Source organism: Manis javanica, chromosome 15 (assembly GCF_040802235.1).
Source record: "Manis javanica isolate MJ-LG chromosome 15, MJ_LKY, whole genome shotgun sequence".
NCBI lineage: Eukaryota > Metazoa > Chordata > Mammalia > Pholidota > Manidae > Manis > Manis javanica.
The window spans coordinates 61,410,028-61,426,710 of NC_133170.1; the positions used below are offsets into that span (position 1 = coordinate 61,410,028).

The following is a 16,683-nucleotide window of genomic DNA, read 5'->3' on the forward strand; positions in this document are numbered from 1 at the left end:
TGTGGGTGAGAGTGAGGGGGTAGGGTGAGTGGCCAAGGTTAGGGTTAAAGTTAGATTTAGGGTTAGGTGGGGTGAGGATAGAGTTATAATGAGGCTAAAGCTTGAGGTTTAATGTTAGGGTTATGGCAAGATTTACAGTTATTGTTACAGTGAGGTGTGGGTGCCGATGAGGGTGAGGGTAAGGGAGTAGAGGGGTATGGGTAGGGTTAGGGTTAGAGTTCAGTGTAGGGCTAGGTTTAGCATGAACTTATGGTGTGGGATAGTGTAAGGATTTGGGTTTAGGCTGAGGTTATGGTTCTGTGTGAATGATGGTGAGGGTTAGGGTTAGGGGATAGACTTATGGTTAGGGTGGGCATTAGGATTCACGTTTGGTATATGGTGAGGATGTGGTTATGGCGGGGGCTCGGTTTAAGATTCAGTGTTAGGGTTTGGGTATGCTTTAGGTTTTGGGTTACCGTTAGGTGTGGGTGAAGGTTACGATGAGGATGAGGGCTTATGTCAGGTAGCCAGGGTAAGGGTTAGGTTTAGGGTTCAATGCAGGATGAGGATATGATTATGGTTTGAGTTGTTAGGATTCGGGTTTAATGTTAAGCTTAGAGTTAGTTTTAGGTTTAGGCTTAAGATTAGGTGTGGGTAAAGGTGAGGGTGACTAAGCAGGGTTATGGTTAGTGTTAGGTTTAGGGTTAGGTGTAGGGAGTGGATACGGTTATGATTACAGTTAGTATTCTAGTTTAACATTAGGCTTAGTGCGAGATTTAGGTTTAGGGTTGCGGTGAGGTTTGGGTGACGATGTGGGTGGGGGTATGGGTAGGGTTTGGGTTAGGTGTAGGTTTAGGTTTAGTATAAAGTTATAATGTGGGTTGGAGTTAGGATTTGGGTTTGGGCTGAGGGTTAATGTGAGAGTTCAGTTAATGGTTATGGTTCCATGTGAGTGAAGGTGAGGAGCAGGGGCTAGACTTATGATTAGGGCTGGGGTTAGGATTAGCATTAGGTGTAGGGAGAGGACATGGTTACGGCGAGAGTTAGGTTTAGTGTTCATAGTTAAGGTTGGGGATAGGTTTTGGTTTTGGATTACGGTTAGGTGTGTGTGAAGGTGACGGTGAGAAAGACGGATTAGGATGAATGGCCATGGTGAGGGTTAGTGTTCGGTTTAGAGTTCAGTGTAGGGTGAGGATAGGGTTATGGTTTCAGTTAGGTTTTCAGTTTAATGTTAGGTTTGAGGTTTGGTTTAGGTTTAGCCTCACGGATAGGTGTGGATGAAGGTGAGGGTGAGGGTTTAGGAGTTTGGTTATGGGTTATGCAGGGTTAGTTTTATGTGTAGGGGGAGCCTTTGGTGGTGAGATTTAGGTTTAGGCTTTAGCGTGGTATTTAGGGGTTGTGGTTCAGATTATGGTGAGGGTTTAGTTTTGGATGAGGGTTAAAAGAACCACAATCCCAAGTACAAAACAGCTCAGTGAACTGGGCTTCTAGGCCAGTGCTGTAGGAACAGAGATTCATTAGAAAGGAAACATTTCCTTTCCATTGATACCAGTGTCCCATAAGGAAATCATGTGCATATAGGTGGGATTAACAGGAGAGCCATTCACCTAAAAAGTAGCTCTAAGGAACCAAATGGTGATTGTGCTGCAGTCCTTTAGCATATGCAACCAGGGGTTGAGCAGGACATGGTTATTCTTTGGATTCCTAAGGACCCGCGTCAGGGGTCAGGGTGAGAGTCAACAGGGTGGCTTCAGCGTTAGGATTCAGGTTCAGATGTAAGGGTTTGGGTTCTGGTTGAGGGCTTTGTGGTTTCAGGTTCAGGGGTTAGGGTTCTGGGCCTAGCTTGGGGGTCAGGATTAGGAATAGGGTTAGTTGTAGGATAAGGAAGGATTAGGATGAAGGTATGATTAGGTTTAGTGTTGCAATTAGAGTTTACACTAAAGGTTAGCCTTCGAGTTAGGGTTAAGCTTAGGCTTACATTTCCATGAGAGTGTGGATGAGGGTGAATGTTAGAGGTTAGGTATAGTGTTAGGGTTAGTGTTAATGATAGCATTAGGTGTAGGGAGTGGATATGGTTATGGTTAGAGTTCAGGCTAGGATTCAGTGTGAGGGTTAGGGTTAGGTTTAGGATTTGGATTACACTTAGGGGTGTGTGAAAGTGAGAGTGAGTGTTTAGGGTTAATGGGTAAGGTGAAGGTGAGGGTTTGGGCTGGGTTTAAGTTTAAGTGTAGGGTGATGATACGGTTTCTGTGAGTTAGGTTTAGTTTTTTATGTTAGGGTTAGAGCTAGGTTTGGGTTTAGAGTCATGGTTAGGTGTGGGTGAAGGTGAGGTTTAGCGTTGGGGCTTAGGGTTAGGTGTAAGCTTAGGGTTAGGTTTACGTACCAGGTTGTGCTTAGGCAGAAGTTACAGATAGGGTTAGTTAGGTTTAGGTTTTAGGTTTTAGTGTGAGGATGAGAGTTACAATTAGGTTTAAGTTTATGGTTCCGTGTGAGCAAGGATTAGGGTGAGGGTTAGGGGTTAGGAGTGGAGGTAGGAATAAGCTTATTATTAGCATTAGGTTAGGATATGGGTATGATTATGTCCTGCATTAGGTTGAGGGTTCCATGTCAGGGTTAGGGTTAGGTTTATGTTTGGTGTTATGCTTGGGTGTGGGTGAAGATAAGGGTGACAGTGAGGAGGTATGGGTACAGGTAGGATCAGTGTTAGTGTTAAGGTTAGGTATAGGTTTAGGTTTAGGATGAAGTTATTGTTAGGGTTAGACTTAGGATTTGTGTTTAGGGTGAGGGTTAGCATTAGGTTTAGGGTTATATTTCCTTGTGAGTGAGAGTGAGGGTTAAGGTTAGGGCTGGGGCTAGGTTTAAGTGCAGGGCTGTGTTTAGGAGGAAATTTTGGTTTGCATTAGAGTTAGGTTTAGGATTTAGAGTAAGGGTTATTGTTAGAGTTAGTTGTAGGGTTACGGTTTTGTGTGAGTGAGGAAGAGGCTGAGAGTTAGGGGTTAGTTGTAGGGTTTCAGTTTAGGGTTAGGATTAAGTTTAACTTAGGTCCTAGGTGCCTGGGAGTGTAGGACCTATCAGAACACTGGGCCACATGTCCAGGGACCAGGGACAAGACCCTCCTAGGGGAAGCCTTGGGGTCCTCATCTTGAGAAGAGTCTGGAGTTATTGCTCTGGTTGGGTGAGCAGGTCTCAGGAGTGATCTGGATGTAAGGACAAGTGGAACCAGAGACAAGATGGCTACTTAGGTCCCTCATGTGGCCCCTGGAGCCACAGACAGACAGACAGACAGAAGCAGAGTGAACTCAGGAGAAAGGGAACCAGACAGAAGCCACGCACATAATCAGTCTTGGAGGTGACATGCAGTCTCTTGACCATTTGCTTTTCCTCAGAACCCAGCACAATGCCGATCCACCATCAAGGGGAGTGAGGGGGATGGTACAAGGCTGAGAACCAGGGGTAGGGGACACTGGAGACTGACCTGCAGCTGCTCCCCACACGCTGAGAGAAGCCACTCAGATATGAGTGTGAATCCAGTGGAGTCTGTGGAGGTGTGTGTGTGTCCGAGGGGACTGCGTCTGCGCTTCAGTTCTTTCACCCTGCCCTCTCTTGGGAATAGGGAACAGACAAGAGGGGAGGTAACCTCAGGGTCTCCGAGCAGACCCAGGCCCGTTTGAGTTGCACTCTGGGCTCCCCCCACCCCTCTCTGCGGTCCTCCCAGTTTTGAGTCTATGCACAAGCCACATGTGACAGCAGGCACTCCAGGCATTTATAGGTCTGCCCACCTGATGATCTTCTCAGAGGATGTGCTGAAGTGACCCTCTGTATAGATGGGGACACTGGGGAGGCCCTGAGAGGCACAGGCCTTGCCTGTAGGGTCACATCACAGGTACGAGGACTGGGTCTGAACCCAGCTTTCTGTCCTCAGTTGGGGTGCTGGTGGCACCCAGGCTTTTCGGGGGCTGTGGAGATGTCATGTTGGTGTGGCTGCCTGGAGGGGGCCCAGGATGGAAGGCGACCGGTGGCAGCCAAGGGATTTCTCAGAAGGGTTTGTCTGAGCAGGAAGCCTAGGTATGGGGACTCCAGGCAGTGACCTCACTTCCCTGATGATGGAACCCAATGCAACTTGGAACCCAGGTAACCAGGCACTATGTTCTTAGGACAGCCCAGTCCCCAGCTCACTTGGTGGGAGATGCTTGAAGAGGCAGTATGCTGTGTTGTGTTCCCATGGCCTGAGGCCATGGCCTCCGGAAAGCCCCCAAGGAAAATCTTTGGAAAAGGTTCTGACGTTGGATCAGCGCTCAGTCCAGATGCCTCTGTTCATGTGCCTAGAGGGAGCCAAAGGTACCCCAGGGAGGCCTAGTCTAGGCCAGTTCAGGCCAGGCCATCACTCTGATCCCTCCTGGGCGGTTCCGTGTGCTCTCCTGCATGTGCATGCACACGTGTGTGTGTGCGTGTGTTTGTGTTTTTTGGGTTTTCCTGTGGGGTGAGCTGCCCTGAGCAGGAGCTGCTGATGGGTCAGAAGCCTGGTGGGCCCGTCCTGTCCACCCCACAGTTCTCAGTGGGCTGGATGGGGCTGTGAAGTGCTGGGGTGTCCTGCCAGAGGTTTGTCCCAAGCCCTGCAGGTGCTCTCTTCTCAGCCCCAGGGAGGTCTGTGCTGACACAGGCCATTGACCTCTGTGTGTAGATGCCTCAGAAGTTAACCTTGCTGTAATTTAGTTCCTGCTTAAGCTTAATCTACAGTCGTAACTAATCTAAGAGAAATAACAGTATGATTTGTAGCCAAACTAATCTTAGAGAATAAAACAATGTGTTGCGTCTTGGAATCTGGTGCAAGTCATGAGCAGTTCTCATCCTTTCCGAGGCAAACCCAGATAAGGAACACACCGTGGGACTCACGTGGCTAGATGACTTGATGAAACATAAGAGAAACTTTAAGAAATAATTAGCCTGTAATTGTTTAGCTGGATGAAAAAACTCATCCTATAATCATTGATTGTTACCTGTCTTTTTGCTTGCTGTAACCTAATAAAAAGTGCAGGGGAGCACTGACTCGGTGCTTAGTCTCCAAGGAAGTCTAAGCCCTTTGCATAAAATGTCATTCTGACTCAGTTTCTCATTTTCACAGTCCCTGACTGCAACATCTGGGAGCAGCAGAAGCAGCGAGGTGGAGCCGGCAAGGCCCTGATGCCTGTGGACCTGTGCCAGTCCCTGTCTTTGCAGAGCTCCTGGAGGAAGGCAGAAAAACCAGGGACACCCACTCCTGGTCTCCCAGTCAGAGGCCCGTGCAGTACATTACCAGGCAAGCCAGTGCTGGCCCAGGCTAAGTGAGGACACAGAGGGGTCTGTGGAACCTAGGCCCAGAGATGCCCGGAGAAGGCCACCCATGCACACTGTGGTCCTAGTCTATGCCAGTGTCCACGATGATGGCTCAGATCCAGAGCACCAGGTCCATCTTCCTCCAACCAGCCTGGGAGAACTGGAGCCCACAGCGGCTGAATTGGATGGTGAGAAATCCGGGGTGGGTGCCTGAGAGTGCCTGTGGAGGGGTGGGGGTGCTGGGTGCATGGAGAGGAGCCCCAGCAGCTGCTGTTGGACCAAGAGCAAAGACTGGCCTCAGACCAGCCACTGGTGGATGCATCCAGGAAGATGTCCTGGGTGGGCTCCTGGCCTGGGCTCTCTGGAAGACTCCAGAATGGTTCTGTGTCTGGAATAGCACATGTGGAGGTGGGCTTGGGGGTGACCTTTCGTCCCCTTGCAGCTCCAGCCCCATCTCAGGAATTAGTGCTGGCTCTGGATCCCGCTCCTGAACCTTTGGAGGAGCCAGCTGTTGGTACAGGAGCCAGGGCAGCCCCAGAGCCTGAGGATGGTCCACCTTAGCTGCAGGGCCTCCTCCAGCAGCTGCCTTGGAGCTACAGCCAACACCAAGGGCATGGACACCCCAGCTCTGGAGCCAGGGTCTCCATCTGGGGAGGCTCCTTCAGGAGGCTAGGAGCCCACACAGGAACCCACTCTTCTGCTGGGTGGCCAAACTGTTCCAGAGTTGTCCTTCATTGGTCTCGAATATTTCCTCTAAGAAGGAAGGTGCTAAAGATCCCCTTTCTCTCCATGTCTACAGGTGAGTGTGAAAAGCATGTGTACACCCCAGAGATGCCAGCTGAGGATCATGGCATCTTTCATTGCGAGAGTCAGTTGCCATAGGCAATAGTTCCCCACAGGAAAGATCACAGGTAGGGGGCTGCCATCCTGGGCCCTGGGAGATCTGCATCTCCCAGCTCAGCAACCCACAGTTTCTGCTTCCTACAGCCAGGGGAACTGGTGTCAGCCATGTCCTAGTTGCAGAATATGAATCCCCTGTGCTGGTCTTTGCCTGCCTGGCACAGTTGGCTGCTCAGGGCGGCCATTCCACATTCGCTTGGTGTCCTGACCACTCATGGGGGTTATTCTAGCCACTGCAACTGCAAAGTGCTGCTTCTGGGGTCTCAGGCAGGGGCCAGGTCTATGGGAGAGGGTGGTATTTTTGATAGAGGCCTTTTTGGAACAGCAACCCTCCTGAGAAGGATCAAGTCCGAGTGTTCTGGCCTGAGGGCAGCACAGTTCCTCCCAGCCAAGAGGCCTTCCAGGGTGGGGTGTGGCCCTTCAGGTCAGCTTTGGGAGCAGGCCTGGGTCCCCAGGGGCCCTCAGTGACTTGGGGTGTCCCCATGGCTCTCTCCCTTCCTGGGACCTGTTGGCTGGGAGGTGGCCTGTTCTCTCCATACCTGTTCTGTGTCCCCTTTCGGGCTGAGCCCTCTTCTCCCAGCCTTGGATGCTGGGAGGGGCCATGTCCACCTGGGGTCTGCTTCCTGAGACCTTGGGCTCACCTGAGTCCTGGTCACCTCCTCACTTGCAGGTAAAAATCTTTGCCTGAACCTGGAAGCCCTGGAAGAATGTAAGAAATTCCCGTGGCACAAGGAACTGTGGATTTACACTGTGATAGGCTGTAAGTTTGAGCATGTAGCATAGTTCAGTCAGATCTTATGGCTGTAAGGGTGCCTTACAGAAGCTGTCTAAATGTCACCATGGCTTCAATGTCAGCTGCTGAAAGAGGTGATGAATCTGAAGGAGTAAATGCTTAATATCAGTCTGTGTTATGAAAGGGGATTGAAAAGTACAGTCACTGTGTTATACTTATTCCTATACAGTAAATCTGAGTCCCTCAAATCTGTTCCAGACCAACTGGGACATCTTTGTTCTGTTCTAATTAGCCTACTATCTTCCATGTGGGTTTTTGTTGGCTTAGTAGGTACAGGCCTCAGCTATGTTTGATGCATGTGTTTCATTTCAGGGGCTCCTGAGTGTGGAGGGTTGGTCATAGTGATCCATAAAACAATGATCCTGCTTTCTCCTGCATGATAAGACTGTGGTGATGCTTTTTGTTGCTTTGTTCATAGCTGACCATCTTTTTTTCTTTGTGTTTTTCAGAGATAAGGGCTGTAATTGCAGACCAGGTGCATCAGCCACTCAGTCCCGGTCCTTGTGACGTGACAGCTGGGGCCTGGGACACTCGCTGTCTCCGTGACCAGGTGGACCTTAAGGGATCATCGGGTGCGAAAGTGATGGTGCAGTAGCACGTGAGGGGCCCCTGCAGTTCCCTATTGACAGCTGTATGATGGGTGGTCTTTCTACACTGAGATTGTATTTCCCGTTGCATATTGTTTTCAAATTCAGTTTTGTTATCCAGCCTTGTCTGTCTAGTTTAGGGAAGAAGAATATGTATCTTTTTGGAAAAGGTCATGATTGGGAGTACTATACTGAACGGATGGTTTGAGTAGCCTATTAGAAGCTTTGACAAGATGTGAAAAGGAAAGGAAAGAACATTTTTTCGATGTTACAAAGTAAATGTGTAGGGTTGTACAAGCATTATGACAATCGAATCATAGAAGATTTCCATCACCCACAAAGAAACCTCCTGCTCATTTTCATTCACTCCCATGCCCACCCCTCATCCCCAGGCCACTGATGCTCAGCTGTGTCTGTCTAGATTTGCCTGTCCTGGACATGGCATTCGAGTGGAATCCTACAGTACAATCCAATGATCCTGCAGTCTCTTGTCTGACTTCTGTGATTCGGCACAATGTTTTCCAGATTCATCCATGTTCTGGCACGCCTCCGCACTGCATTCCTTTTCACGGCCGACTCATAGTGCATGGTGTGGCCATGCCACCTTGAATCTATCCATTTATCAGCTGGTGCACATAGGGATTATTTTCTTATTGGCTCTAAGGAATAATGCTTCTGTGAATATTTGTATACCAGTTTTTGTTTGGACTTGTGTTTCTGTTTCTCCTGGATAGATTACCTCAGAGTAGACTTGCTTTCCCCTGTGTTTCACCTTTTGAGGAAGAGTTTTTCAAAGTTGCCACACTGCTTTACCTTCCCATCAGCAGTGTATAGGGTTGCAGTTTCCTGTATCCTCAACAAAAGTTCTCCTGGTGGTATTTTTTTAACTGTGGCTGTCCTAGAGGGTGTAAGGTAGAATTTCAGTGTACTTTTGATTTGTGTTTCTCTAGTGGTCAGTGATGTTGAACAGCTTTTTGTGTGCTTAGTGACCGTTTGTCTGTCTACTCTGAAGCAATGTCTACTGAGACCCTTTTCCCGTTTCGATGGGGTGTCTTTTGGTTGTTCAGTTGTGAGAGCTCATTCTACATTCTGGACACCAGTCCCTTCTCAGATACATGATTTCCAGAAAGTCGTCCCATTGTGCAAGTCGTCCACTTTCTTCTGGAGAGCCTTTGAAGTCCAAAAGTTGTTTAACTTGGTAAGCTTATCCATTTTGGTTGGTTGCTTGTGCTTTTGGTGTGAGATCTGAGAAAGTACTGCCTAACTGCAGGTCCTGTATATCTCTTTAATCCTTAGTTTCAATTGAGGAGGAATGAGAGATGCAAACGAAGCATATGTCCTAGGCCCGAAGTCACTCCCATTACAGAATTCTGTCTTGGTTAGTTTTACAAAACACAAGGAAAGTTTAGGGTCTTCATTTATATTGTAATTCTCCTACTAAAAACTTGCACTTTTAATAATGATTCCATTGAATGTGAAAAACACAACACATCATCAATCTGTTGGGCTCTCAACAGAAGCGTCCAAATGGTATCCTGTTCTTCCTTCTTGGAGACTGTGTCCCTGTGCCCTGTCTTGAACCAGTTTCATGTGTGTTTTGTGCAGTGTAGACACACGCACGGTCCCAACCACAGGCACTGTTGGGTGTTCTGGATCAGCAATGTCTTCAAATAACTGCTACTTTCCACTGGAGATGTCATCGGGTTTTAAGTTTGGTTTGTTCCCGTTTGAAATGATAGATCATGAACCGTTTTTACCTTCAATAAACAAGGGGTTCAGGGCGTATTTAACTTTGAGGTGTCTCTGTCTTTTGTGAAGTGGACAAATAAATGTGTGCATCCAGTAACTTGCTGACAACATTAATGGGGTGAGGTTGTTATGGAGTGAGGGCCTTCGGGATTCTCATGGATGAAGGACGGTTTGCTGTAACTCTGTCTTTGGGCCAGGGATTTGAACGATGGTGAAAATGAAAAATAGAAGTGTATTCTTGCTTTATTGCCCACAGGGGCCCTATTCCATCTTCTCTTTTCTTCTCTTCCTAGTTCCTTTGTGGACACATCTTATGTCCCCAGTAAAGGTGTGGTTCCCACAAAGGCCTGGATTTCTTGGCTTGGAGTCTTGTGGGGAATTGAGGAAAGCAATTGCAGCTCGGTGTTGCTTTCTTGGGAGTACTGATCACTTTTAGCTGGGACAGAGACGGTGTCTGTTCCATGCTCCCTTGGGGGCATCCTGCTGGCCCCAGAGACTGGAGCTCGTCACACTTGTCAGGAGGCCATCATTGAGGCACAACAGAAAGCTTCTGTCGTCTCACTTCTCCTTTGCGTTTTTTTCAAGGAATGCACCTCAGCTTTCAGAGCGCTCAGAGCGTCCTGTCTTGCCCGTGTTGGTCCTCTTGATGTGCTCTGCTATGCTTGGAGGTTCCATGGAGTCCCGGGATGGACTCTGCTCAGTCCTCATTTGCCAAGCCATGCTTCCCAGGTGCCTTCTACCACAGCTTTGGGTGAGTGTCCTAGGTGCTGCCAGCTTGAGTGTCCCAGTGAGGCCGCTCGCCTGAATGGCCCAAGGCTTTAAGGAGTCAATTGTAGATGCAATTCCAGATTGCAGTGAGTAAGTTGATTTGGGGTTAAGTAGGTGAAAGAACTGGCCCCATGGAAAGTCCCTGGAGTGATACCACAAGTGGTTCCTAGTGAGTACCTGGATTGGGGGAAAGAATGGTGAGCTTCTGAGGACTTGAACTCTCCTTTCCTTTATCATCCACTGTTTCACATCTTACTACTGTTGTTATCATTGAAGTAAAATTTGCGTAACACGGAATTAAACATTCACGACTTCACAGAGTACAATTCCGTGGCCCTTAGTATAAATATTCTTTTTGTAATTCCAGAAGGAAAAAAGGGTTTAAAGGAAGCATTGTTTTTAGTGGATAAATGCTGATAGTATGAGTAACAATCTTTCCTACTGATTTACAGTTCCTGTAGTCAACTCGCTTCCCAGGAAGCCCATTTGCCTGGTGAGCTAAAAGGTTTCTCAGCTGTGGGTCCTACACGAGGAGATCCGGCTATGGGCGTAGATGATGCATATTTTACTCTGCTGCAGGTAGTAACTCCAGTCTTATTGTGCTTGAGCCTTTCCTTATTTTTCTAATCGTATTGTTCAGTTAGCTCCTACTTCTCTTAAAATCTCATCCCAAGTTACTTTATGTTTTTCCTGTGGATGTTCCCTTCACTCTACTATTTCTGGTTTGCAGATTTTTAACAAAGGAGCCCCTCTTGAATTAACCACTGTCTTTGCTAAATCTGAGTGAACTTCCTTAGGAAAACCAAAGACACATTATCAATTTCCATGGAGATAACCATCATTCTTCACTTCTGGTAGATTGATGGCCAATTTCCAAGAAGCTGTTACTACAGAATTGAATGTAATATTCCAGAATTTTGAAAACTACTTTAGAGCTGCAGAGTTTTATGTGAAATGTCATTTTTTTAACATCAAAATTAGGAGAAGTACCTGTGGGCAGAAAACATGGGAGTCTGCCCCATTTTGCTTTGCTCTTCAGATGACTCCATATTCGTGGTTTGAACAAAAATGTGGTTGTGATGAGGGAGAGAAAAATGAAGTGGAGTATAATCCTGTTGCAGCAAATGGAGCAGGGCAGGGAATTTTCTTTGTTTTCATTAGCTACTAAATATAATGACTCCTCAACCAGGGGCTCCAAGACTTTGCGTAGCACATTGACGAGCTATGTTACTCCAGTCGGTCAGTGGTCAGTGAACTCACCCTTGTTGATGCTGACTCTGCAATAGAAACAGGCTGTGGAAAGCATAGCCTTCCAAGATGCCGGTGTCAATTTTAGAATTAGAAGAGAGGCCTTACCTCTTCTTTGGACTTTGTCTTGCCGCAGGTGTCCCTGGGTGGGCAGTGCATGCAGTAGGCACCAGTTACCTTGCGTGTGAATTTAGATCTTTAGTGCCTTACCCACATGGCAGTGTACCGGGGAGAAGGTCGGGTTCCTGGTCTGAAGCTAAGGAATGTTGCTACATGAGGCAGGTTACATTGGTTTCAAAAAGGCACACAGACCTGAGAGTTCAGGTAAACAGTCATCTCGTGAGAATATAAATGACTTCCACTGGATCAATTTAAAATGTGTTTTTAACTGCCCATTGAGGATGGTTCTTTACAAACATTTGTGTTACTTAGGACAGCATATGTATTAGCTTTTTAAAAAATTGAGTTAACAGACACATGAAAAGATGCTCTACAGCAATATAATCATCAGGGAAATGCAAATTAAAACCACAATGAGGTATCACCTCACACCAGTAAGGATGGCCAGCATCCAAAAGACAAAGAACAACAAATGTTGGCGAGGATGTGGAGAAAGGGAAACCTCCTACACTGCTGGTGGGAATGTAAACTAGTTCAACCATTGTGGAAAGCAGTATGGAGGTTCCTCAAAAAACTCAAAATAGAAATACCATTTGACCCAGGAATTCCACTCTTAGGAATTTAACCTAAGAATGCAGCAGCCCAGTTTGAAAAGACATGCACTCCTATGTTTATTGCAGCACTATTTACTATAGCCAAGAAATGGAAGCAACCTAAGTGTCCATCAGTAGATGAATGGATAAAGATGTGGTACATATATACAATGGAATATTATTCAGCCATAAGAAGAAAACAAATTGTACCATTTGCAACAATATGGACGGAGCTAGAGGGTATTCTGCTCATTGAAATAAGCCAGGTGGAGAAAGACAAGTATCAAATGATTTCCCTCAGCTGTGGAGTATAAGAACAAAGAAAAAATTGAAGGAACAAAACAGCAGCAGACTCACAGAACCCAAGAATGGACTAACAGTTACCAAAGGGAAAGGGACTGGGGAGAATGGGTGGGAAGGGAGGGATAAGGGGGAAAACAGGGCATTATGATTAGTACACATAATGTAGGGGGGTGCGTGGGAAGGCAGTACAATACAGAGAAGACAAGCAGTGATTCTATAGCATCTTACTGTGCTGATGGACAGTGACTGTAATGGGGTATGTGGGGGGAGACTTGATAATGGGGGAGTCTAGTAACCATAATGTTATCCAAGTAATTGTACATTAATGATATAAAAAAAATTAAAATCTTTATTGAAAAATAAATAATAAAAAAATAAATAATAAATTGAGCTAAGATTCACATACTGTAAAATTAACCATTTAGTTTATTGGCATGTAGTACATGCATCATATGTAACTGTCATCACCTGTGTCTAGTTCTAAGAGATTTTCATCCCTGCAAAAGGAGACCCTTTCTTCCCTTGCCCTGACCCCTGGCAACCACAAATCTCCATTCCATTTGTATGGATTTCTTTATTTTCGACATTTCCTATCAGTGGAATCATACAATATGTGGCCTTTTGTGTCTGGCTTCTTTCACTTGTTTTCTAAAAAAACTTACTGTTATTGCCACTTAGAAATGATCACTGTTAATGTTTTTTCTTATTTCTACCTTAATAATTATAAAAAATCAACCAATAAGAGTGTTGTTTTATTCAGTTCATTGTCTTACAGGAGAGTCTTATCGGTGGCATGTTGCTAAGGATTTCCTGTTGGTATCCTTCTTCCTGTTCACTCTATTCCTGAGCTACTTGTACACTAGGATATGGATATATTTAATATAGACCATAGACTTTTTGTTTCCTGTTTCTTTTAGTATATTCCTGTGTGCCCCTCTGTAAATTTTTAATAAAGTATTTTATTTTGTGGAACTTTTTATTACATGACCTGAGAATTTAATTCATTATGTACAGGCACGCAGATGTGTAAATCAGTTCAGGATGGGCATTCTCATTGCTGGACCAGACTGGGCAAAATGCACAAGAGGGTCCACTGTGTACATAGATGTTAGAAGCTTTAGGTTGTGACAAGTTACTAAAGTGATAGGAGTTTTGGTCCAAATGTTTTTTATACTCTAGATAGCCTTTCTTGTACTTTTAGTATATTTCTGTTGAATTTAGTAAATTCCCCTATTCCAAAGAAAGAATTAAAAATTCATCAACCCTTAAGAAATTAATGTAAAACCAAAGCACAAAAGAGATTGATGAGAAAAGACATGGGGGCATGGGTAGGGGATCTAAGGAGGAAAGTCAAATAACACCAGGAGCATCTGTAGTAAGCCTGTGAGAATGTATGCCAAACAGCTTGGTTTAGCAAAGGCAGACCCCGATTTACTTTTCAGTTTACAAAATAAGATGCTTAGCCACAGGAATCATAGGAGCCATAGATTAAAGATAAGCTGGTTTTCTGTGAAAGACAGTTTTTGCTAGTTGAGTGTTGAGGGAGATTCCTCCTGTGGCCCCTTCGAAGGGGACAGCTAGCCTGGTGGGTGGGATAGAGTGGAGTGGGATTTCTTCAGCCACAGCCCTGTAGTGGTCACACAGCAATCTCCTGTTTTCTTTGTGGGGCAGATAAATTTTATAGTCATTCTTTCAGATGGACTTTATACACCGACCATAAAGCTACTACTGAAAAGTGCCTCTTCTCTTTTGTACTCTTTCAATTCCTTGTGCCCCTGACATCCCAGCACCACAGAGAGCATCTTGTTGCATCTTCCCTCAAAGTTCCCACCTAGGGGTTTGAAATCTCCCTTCCAATCTATAGCTATAAATCTAGTTTTGTTTTTTACTAATAGTACACTAGTAACTAAATGACAAATAAAAATTTTCCTCTATTACCACTATTTCACTTTGGGGAAACATGATCCATTTGTCTTATGCTTTTTCTTTGATCTGGATTTCTGTGGTGGAAGTGATCACATCCTGTAGAAGGAATGGGAGCTGTCTTTTGTCAAAGGAAAGGAAATAGCCACTGATTCATAAGTTGCGGTGAATCAGATAGTGTTTCTATGGCAGGTAGTGTAACTAGCTCTGGAAAACTTAAGATTTCCAGGTAACTAAACCTGACTGGGTTTTGTTTGGATGGCTTTTATACTTAAAAAGGGGGAAATGCACTTTGGCAGAGGACTGGATTCTGGGGGGCATACTCTATGGTTTCAACTTTTAACTTCACACATTCATGTGTGCTTTGGAGAAATATTCATGTATTTCTGGGCTACAATGTGCTGGGCCGTGGACAATTTCTCTTGTCTGGTGCAGCTTACATTCTAGAAGGGGAGAGCTGGCAATAAACACAGAGAAGGTAATTTCAGGCAGTGGTGGGTACTGTGACAAAATAAAATGGGTGGTATGGGATGGCTCCTTTAGCTTGGGGTTAGGGATGGCCTCACCTAGGGGCAGACATATGAACTGGGACTTGAAGGGGCCAAGTTTGAGATGTCTGGAAGAAGGGGTCTAGGCTCAGGGAGGAATTAGCAGGCTCAACAACAAGGACCTGGCAAGAAAGGCAGGCAGGCACCCTGGGGCAGTTGGGAGTACAGGGAAGGCGGTGGAGATGTGTTTGCTGACTGAGGCCAGATCTCCACACTAAGTTCGGATTTGCATCAGAATACAAAGGAAGACACCGGAGGATGTAAGGTAGCTGCATCAGACTTTGTGCAGTGTGGGAGATTTATGGGGGATAGTTGTGGCCCCAGGATAGTGGTGTGTGAGGAGTGACAGCATTCTGAGCTGGGGGCAGGGGCAGGAGCAAAGCCACGCAGGGCTGTATGACATCTGTACCAGGTGGATCTGTGAGGACCAGGCTGTTCTTCAGTGGCTGGGCTGGGGATCCCCAGGGAGAGACTGAGCTGAGCAGAGGAATGGTATTGGGTTTCCCGAAATGTTCATAAAGCCTTTTGTTTTTTCTGGGCTGCCTTGGTGGCTACATACTGGCTGTGGGATGGGAAGTGAAGCCCCAGTGAGCCATGGAGGTGGGGCCGTAAGGTGCAGCCAGCAGGAGGCAGCGGCTGCAGCTCCTGGGTGTGCTGCTGGGAAGAGCAGAGAAGGGGTGCTGGCAGCTGTAGATACATGCAGCAGCTTCACCATGGCAATTCGCAAGAAGAGCTCCAAGAGTCCCTGGGTCCTGAGCCACGAATTCATCCTGAAGAATTACATGGATGTTGTCACCTGTGTGACAACAGCTTTCCTCTTGGTACTCGTGTTCCACTAACAGCATGAGCTTCTATCATTTTTGTTACTGACTCTTCAATATGTTGTTACCCTCTCTGCAACAAAAGAACAAACTAATGAATCATTGTCCCCTTATTACTATGGTATCAAAGACTTGGCTACAGTTTTCTTCTATATGCTAGTGGAGATAATTATTCATGCCATAATTCAGGCGTATGTGCTGGATAAAATTAACAGGCAAATGCACTTCTCCAAAACAAAACACAGCAAGTTTAATGAATCTGGTCAGTGTAGTGTGTTCTACCTTTTTTCTCGTATTTGGGGTACCTTAATTCTAATATCTGAAATGTACATCTCAGACCCAGCTATTTTGTGGAGGGCTTATCCCCATAACCTGATGACATTTCAAATGAAGTTTTTCTACATATGACAGCTTACTGGTTCATGCTTTTCCTGAACCTTACTTCCAGAAAACCAAAAAAAGATATTCCTTGTCCACTTGTCTACAGTGGTCTTCACCTCTTTCACATTGCCAGAGCTTATTTTTTGAGCTTGAATCATCTAGGGCTTGTTCTTTGGTGCTGCATTATTTTGCTGAAATTTTTTTCCACATTTCCTGCCTGTTTTATTTTAGTGATGAGAAGTATCAGAAAGGGTTTTCTCTGTGGGCAATACTGCTTGTTTTCGGAACACTTCTGACTCTAATTCTCAGTACTCACAGTTGGCTTTGGCCTTGTCAGAGCAGAGAATCAGACGCTGGATTTCAGTACTGGAAACTTCAATGTGTTGGCTGTTAGAATTGCTATTTTGACATGTGTTCACATTACCTAAGCTTTCATGATGTGGAAGTTCATTAATTTCAGCTCTGTAGGCGGAGAGAACATTCTACATTTCAGGCACCAACTGTGAAGAAGAAACCAACAGTGACTAAAGGGAGGTCTTCTTGGAAAGGAACAGAAAACGGTGTAAAGGGAACAGTAACACCTGCAGCAGACTCTCTGGTAATACAAAAGAGAAATTTTTATAATGAAGTATAATATAACTGATTAATGTCCCCAAA

At 45.7% G+C, this 16,683-nt stretch overlaps 1 long non-coding RNA gene and 1 pseudogene across 2 annotated transcripts; both read left to right on the forward strand.

Moving 5' to 3' along the window:
* The first annotated feature begins 5,105 nt into the window (after window positions 1-5,105).
* LOC140846358 (uncharacterized) lies at window positions 5,106-13,328 on the forward strand. Of its 2 annotated transcripts, none has more exons than XR_012125373.1 (3): window positions 5,106-5,480; window positions 7,435-7,535; window positions 9,907-13,328. It is a non-coding gene; the product is annotated as an uncharacterized lncRNA (long non-coding RNA). The 2 variants fall into 2 exon arrangements; XR_012125372.1 differs by lacking the exon at window positions 5,106-5,480 and adding an exon at window positions 6,794-6,952.
* A 2,053-nt stretch (window positions 13,329-15,381) lies between these two features.
* On the forward strand, window positions 15,382-16,522 carry LOC108395283 (translocating chain-associated membrane protein 1 pseudogene; annotated as a pseudogene).
* The last annotated feature ends 161 nt before the right edge of the window (window positions 16,523-16,683 follow it).